Here is a 7,596-nt window from a genome sequence, read left to right on the forward strand (position 1 = left end):
GAACAAAACTGGTCCTAGAACTGAACCTTGGGGCACTCCGCTAGAAACCGACCGCCATCCTGACATCGAGCCATTGATCACTACCCGCTGGGCCTGGCCTTCTAGCCACCTTTCTATTCATCTTACCGTCCATTTATCCAATCCACAATCCCTTAACTTGCTGGCAAGAATATTGTGGGAGACCGTATCAAAAGCCTTGCTAAAGTCAAGGTATATAACATCCACTGACTTCCCCATGTCTACTGAGCCAATTACCTCATCGTAGAAGCTAATCAGATTGGTCAGGCACGACTTGCCCTTTGTGAATCCATGCTGACTATTCCTAATCACTTTCCTCTCATCCAAGTGCCTCAATATGGATTCCTTAAGGATCCCTTCCATGATTTTTCCAGGAACCGAGGTAAGACTGACCGGCCTATAGTTCCCTCGATCGTCCTTCTTCCCTTTTTTGAAGATGGGCACTACATTTGCTTTTTTCCAGTCATCCGGGATTTCTCCCGATCTCCACGACTTTTCAAAGATAATAGCCAAAGGCTCCACAATGACATTTGCCAACTCCCTCAGTACCCTCGGATGCACTAAGTCCGGACCCATGGATTTATGTACATTTAGCTTTTCTAAATAGTTCCTAACCTGTTCTTTACCCACCACGGACTGTCCATCTTCATCCCATCTTGCGTCACTTGGCGCAGAAGTCCAGGAGCCAACCTTGTCCGTGAATACAGAGGCAAAGAAAGCATTGAGTACTTCAGCTTTCCCCACATCATCTGTCACTAGGTTACCTCCTTCATCCATTAGGGGCTGCACACCCTCTCTGATCACCTTCTTCTTGTTAACATGCCTGTAGAAACCTTTCTTGTTATCCTTCACATCCTTAGCCAGTCGCAATTCCATTTGAGCTTTCGCCTTCCTGATAACCCCCCGGCATTCTCGAGCTATACCTTTAAACTCCTCCCTGGTCATTTGTCCAAGTTTCCACTCTTTGTAAGCTTCCTTTTTGTGCTTAAGTTCACCAAGGATTTCCCCTGTAAGCCAGTCCGGTCTCCTACCATGTTTGCCTCTCTTACTACGCGTCGGGATAGTTTCTTTCTGTGCCTTCAATAAGGCTTCTTTAAAATACTGCCAGCTGTCCTGGACTCCTTTCCCCTTCATGTTAACATCCCAGGGGATTCTGCCCATCAGATCTCGGAGGGAGTCAAAATCTGCTTTTTTGAAGTCCAAGATGTGTATTTTACTACTCTCTTTTCTTCCTTTCGTCAGGATCCTGAAATCTACCATCTCATGCTCACTGCTTCCCAGGTTGTCACCCACCTCCACTTCCCCTATTAGTTCCTCCCTGTTTGTGAGCAGAAGGTCAAGCTGAGCACGGCCCCTGGTCGGATCCTTCAGCACCTTTGTCAAGAAGTTATCCCTAACATTCTTCAAAAACTTCCATTAGGATGTAGAATGTAGTGGGCCATCCAGCCAATGTCTTTATTCATACTTCTGTCATAGGAATCAAACTTGTAAATGACATTACGTTCTAAGGCTTCCCTGAAGAGTTGGCTTGTGAAATTGGCCTGAAACAATACGGTGACTTTGAGATCCATTAATGAGTGCCCAGGCAAGTTAAAATATTCCCCAACAGGTTTCTTGTGTGTTGCCTTTTTGGATTCCTGATTTGTGTCCATTAATTCTTTCTCAGGGAAACTGTCCAGAGCAAGGTCAGACAAGCTAAACAACCAGAGCTCTGATAAGCAGCACCGGCAAGGCACTGAATACAATGACTTGTAAGGTCTGAGGCTGGCAACCAAATTAGGACAGCAGGAATCCTGAGCCAAGAAGCAGAAAGTCACATCCTCACATTCCTTCTAAATGATATCAAAACACTATCTCACTGGGCTGTTAAGAAGGTGCCCCTCCTTCTAGTATCCACCATCAGCAGATAAGCAAGGAATCTCTTCAGATGTTTAAAGAAAACCTAGTTTGATATCCCATTATGTCTGGGAAGGAATCAACAGCTGTGGGTGAGAAAGATCTTTTTTTTTTTTTTTTTAACCTTTATGGTCCCTACTTCTCTATTGTGTATTTGTATGCTTTTTGTCTGGTTTGTTGATTTTTTTCTGTCTGTTACCTAACTAATTTTGCAAGGTGTAAATCAACTAAGATGGTAGGGTATGACTGAGTAAATAACTGTTTCACAGTGTATTCGGATTTATCAAATAATTGGTTTTGTAACTTGATTGGTTAAGGCAGAGCTAAGCAGGACTCAAGTTTCACTATATAAGCTGGGCTCCAAAAGGAATGTCTTTGCACCCAACTTCAGGACACAGCCTCAGGATCAGAGCTGCCAAATCTCAACCCCCTGCCAATCACACCAAGCAAAAACTGGAGTCCCTGGATGACCTGATCCTGACCTGACCGGCCATCAGGAAGTTTGTCTGCCTTATTGATAGTGATAGAAATATAGCCCTGTTAGTCTGGTGTAGCTGAAGCAAAATACAGGACTATGTAGCACTTTAAAGACTAACAAGATGGTTTATTAGATGATGAGCTTTTGTGGGCCAGACCCACTTCCTCAGATCAAATAGTGGAAGAAAATAGTCACAACCATATATACCAAAGGAAACAATTAAAAAAAAGAACACATATGAAAAGGACAAATCAAATTTCAGAACAGAAGAGGGTTGCGGGGGGGAGGGGGGAAGGTTCTGAAATTTGATTTGTCCTTTTCATATGTGTTCTTTTTGTTAATTGTATCCTTTGGTATATGTGGTTGTGACTATTTTCTTCCACTATTTGATCTGAGGAAGCAGGTCTGGCCCACGAAAGCTCATCATCTAATACACCATCTTGTTAGTCTTTAAAGTGCTACATAGGCCTGTATTATTGATAGTGGTGAGCATTGTGTGTTTAGCCTGTGCATTCTGTTTTGGTGATTTAATAAACAGAGGTTAAGGATATTACTGTGTAAGGCTCTTTCACTGGTAAAAGGCCCTGCAAACATGCAGAAGAATATGCCCTGAGGCTTAACCAAATTAGACACTGAGCTTAGGAATTGAGTATGGGTGGCCCTGTGCCCTAGGAATTGGGTCAGATTAGGAGCCTTTCACCTGGAGCCCTAGAAATGAGGAAAGTGCGGGAGTGCCTAACTCAAACAGTTTACCCCTTGAGCCCTAGAACTGGTAAAAGTGGGTGCCCTACAGCATGTGAGTAACGGATCATCGGACAAATGTACAACAAGCCCATCATAGAGCTGGCTCAGCCTGGGACAGCTACAGAATCTATCTCAGTGATACCATCTTACTGGCTCACCTGGCAGTAGCATTAGACCTGCTGACCTATTGTTTCACCAGCTCCAGGCAACAGACAACACAAACACTACAAACTCAGCACCTCTCTCCTGTACCTGGAGGGCACTGGCAGCATGATCTCCAAAAACTAATTACTACCAACTCCAGCATCTCACTCCCTCAGCAGGGGCTGCAGGAAGGATCGGATCAGACCCTGAACTAAAAGAACCACTGAGTGAAATGAGAGTCCCCCAGAGTGAAATGAGAGTCAAGCCCATATGCAGGAATTTCTGGAGGGGGGGGGCTTTTTTTGTAAATGTGGACTGCAAGGGTGCAAATGCATTCCCCATACTCCCCCACGTAAGTAGTGTTGCCAAGAGTCCAGTATTGTACTGGACAGTCCAGTATTTCGCCTTCTGTCCAGTAAAGAAATTGAGAAAATGTCCGGTATTTTCTGCTTTTCCCAGCTCAGTGGCCAATGGATAGGTGGTGAGGGCAGGGCCCGGCAACTGAAAGGGCCACGACTGCATTTCAGTGGCCTGGTGCTTTTCTTTTTTCTCAACAAAATTTTGCAGTTCCTTATTTTTTCTGGGTCCGGTATTTTTGGGCAAACAATCTGGCAACCTTCACATAAATGAGCTCCGACCAGCCAGGGAAGGGCAGAAGAAGCTCTCTGCCCAAGCCCCCCTCCCCGTTGCTCCTGCCGACCAGGGTAAGGCTGGGACTGATTTCCTCCCCTCTCCCCAAGGAGCAAGGTCCAGTCCCGTCCCTGGCCTCACTCCTGGAGGAAAGGAGCGTAGGTTTTCACCCTTCGCACACACACCCCTGCATAGGGGCCTGAGAGTGGTACTAATTCTGCAGCCACCTGGTCTGCACGACAAACCCCTTTGACCCACTCACTCTGACAACAGTATTTTGAATCATGTCTACAGAAACCACAAAGCCAAGGAGACTTGTCCACTTCCCCCCAGCCACCAACAAGATTTAATTCAGTGTCACGTCACTGGTGAGAGGAAGATGCAAAGAGAGGGAGAGGGAAAGCGGCACAAACTGTAAAAACAGTGAAGGAATCCTCAGGCTCTCAGGAGAGCACAAGAATGGAAATAAGGTTCTAAATTAGGGGAGCATCCAGGGAAAAATACTATTCCCCCCTCCTCCCACTGAGCCAGGGAGGTGAGTCCCTGCAGGCGAGGTTACGGAAAATGCTGAACTGCCAGCTGGCCCTCCCTCATCAGCAAGGCCTCAAGTTTCTCCCATTTCGGATCCTGCTTTATAATGTATCTCCCTCTCCACTGTGAGCTATTCCCTTAGGAGGGTTCTGTGCCAAAGCTGCTCTCAGATACACCGGGGTAAGTCCCTAAAAAAAACCACTTATGGCCGTCGACTCTCTTGCCTTCAGCTGATTTCAGAGTTGCTCCAAATTTACACCAGAGTATCTGAGACCAGTTCTGGCTGATAAAAGCATGCCTGTAGAATCTCACTGTACCAGGCAATTTCTCTTTCTTCTTGGCATCAACACTGGGTTTTGAGGCCCCTGAGGATGGTATGGCTGATTTCATCATATTGAGCTCCTTGGTGTGCGTGGCGATGTCACTGAATGATCAAACCCACACACCATGGGCTTGCCTCGTTCCTGCATCACTGAGGCAGGCTTTCCGATCTAGTTCATTGCCATGGCCCAGGGCTGATTAATCTTCAGACCCAAGGCCAGTTAGAAGTACGCCTGCTTGACTTTCTGAGCCCATGGTTCCTCTCTTTCACACCAGCCATTACACTGTAGTTTATTCCTAACACAAATCAGAGAACTGGCTTCCCTGTGGCAAAGGCAAAGCATGGCCAAGCAGGCAGGTTACATTGTGCCAGTGTACCCAGGAGCTTGTGGGAACTGCACACAGCCCTTGAGATTGGCACATGTTTTAAAAGTACCAGGCCAGTTGTACCAGTGCCTGGTTTGACCTGCACTGTAGCTCTCCATAGCTGTAGGTCCCCGGGTGGTCCAGGTTCCAGCAATCAGAATTAGGCCGCACTGTTCTAGCGCTCTTAAGGTACAGCTACACAGCAGCATTATTTCAGAATAACTGGGTAATACTCTTAGGGTTGCCAGATGGTTTAACCCAAAATACAGAACACGCCCCCCCTAAAAAAAAAAACCACCGGGAAAAAATTCTATTGAGGAAAAAAAAGAGGGGAGACCAAAGTTGTTGAGCAAAAGAAAAAAAAATCAGCATGGCCCCTTTAAGAAGAGGCTTTTTTGCTGGTGGCCATTTTGTTTTTCCGTTCCAGCCACAAGATAAGCTCCAGCAGAACCAGGTAAGCAAGGGGGTGGGGGCATCCAGGGAGACTGGGGCTGAGCCCAGTTGCTGAATGTGTCGTAGAGTTGTCAGGTGTCTGGTATTTTCGCCTCATGACAGGGAAAAAAACCAGAAAATGCCAGACATTTTCAGTGTCCGGTATTTTCTGAATTGTTTTACTGGACAGGAGGTGAAAATACTGGACTGTCCGGGTCAATACCAGACACCTGGCAACCCTAAATACTCTTTGAGCCTTCTATCATCTCCAACCCAGTGACTTTTGGTTCTGTGGCAATCTCCAGAAGGTGCCAAAAATTCAGCCCCTTGCTGCGTTATCCCACTTCCCCCCTTGTGCCATAGGAGTGGGTGCTTCTGCTACTGCACATCTTACTTGGCGTATGGCAATCAGACCAGAGCAGGTCCTAGAAGTCCAGGACTTGAGCAGCAGAAGGGCCAAGACTGTAACCACGAGCCTTCCAAAAGGCTAACTCTTTTCAAACCTTTCTCAATCAGATCCTCAAGGAAAAAGTCCCTCTGTAGTGGCTGGGTGCAATGAGGCTTAAGATCTAGCAGATTTTTCCTTTCAGAGCATCATCTGTCTTAGGTATCTTGATGACCAAGACTTCCCTCTAATTTTGTAGGCCCATGTGCAGAATGAATTTTGTTATGTGCACCAATATGGAAATGATGTGCAACACATCACCTCTGTAGTGGTACACACAACAAAATTCATTCTGCACATGGACGACCTGTGGTGTGGGTGGGGTAAGGGGTTCAGAGTATGGGAGGGGGCTCAGAGTTGGGGGTGGATGAGGGCTCTAGCTGGGAGTGTGGACTCTGGGGTCAGGCTGGGGATGAGATGTTTGAGGTGCAGAAGGAGGCTCCAGGCTGGGGCCAAGGGGTTAGTGGAGCAAGGGTAGTGGAGGGGGCTCAAGGCTGGGGCAGGGGAGTGGTGTGTGGGGCGCTTACTGGGGCAGCTCCTGTTTGGTGGATGGAAACAGGTAGCTCTGTGCTGCCCCGCGCTGACCTGCTGGCACCACCTCCACAGCTCCCGTTGGCTGTGATTCCTGGCCAATGAGAACTGTGGGGACAGAGCTTCGTGGTGCTCACAGAGAGGTGGCTCCAGCCTGAGGGTATGTCTACACTACCCTCCTAGTTCGAACTAGGAGGGTAATGTAGGCATACCGCACTTGCAAATGAAGCCCGGGATTTGAATTTCCCGGGCTTCATTTGCATAAGCGGGGAGCCGCCATTTTTAAAGCCCCGCTGGTTCGAACCCCGTGCAGCGCGGCTACACGGGGCTCGAACTAGGTAGTTCGAACTAGGCTTCCTATTCCGAACTACCAGTACACCTCATGGAACACCGGGGTGGAACGAGGTGTACCGGTAGTTCAGAATAGGAATCCTAGTTCGAACTACCTAGTTCGAGCCCCGTGTAACCGCGCTGCACGGGGTTCGAACCAGCGGGGTTTTAAAAATGGTGGCGCCTGGCTTATGCAAATGAAGCCCGGGAAATTCAAATCCCGGGCTTCATTTGCAAGTGCGGTATGCCTACATTACCCCGCTAGTTCGAACTAGCTGGGTAGTGTAGACATACCCTGAGGGAAAGGAATGGCAGCACATCCAGCCACTTCTCCCCCTCCCCCACCAGCAAGGGCTGGCCCAAAACACAGTAGCTTTATTGGCCCTAAAGCCCCTTTCTTAATCCAGCCCTGAGCCCCTGTGTGGGGCTTATTGAGGAGCTGCCTGGCCACAGCTTAGAGCAGTGTTCACCAACCAGTAGATTAGGACCTACTACTGGATCTTGGAGCCTCTGATAGGTGATCCTGACTGGTTTGGACAGGAATCTATCAAGTGCTGGTACTTGAGTTGCCCCCAAGGCCGGACTAAGGAGTGGGCAAACCGGGCAGCTGCCCGGGGAGCCAACCGATGGGGGGTGCCTGATGGCAGCTGTAAGGGGCGTGCGGCGTCCCTTATAGCTGCCATCAGGTGCTGTGCACCTGGCTCCCGCAGCGCTGGTCCCCCCGACATCC

The sequence above is a fragment of the Pelodiscus sinensis genome, chromosome 16 (assembly GCF_049634645.1).
Source record: "Pelodiscus sinensis isolate JC-2024 chromosome 16, ASM4963464v1, whole genome shotgun sequence".
NCBI lineage: Eukaryota > Metazoa > Chordata > Testudines > Trionychidae > Pelodiscus > Pelodiscus sinensis.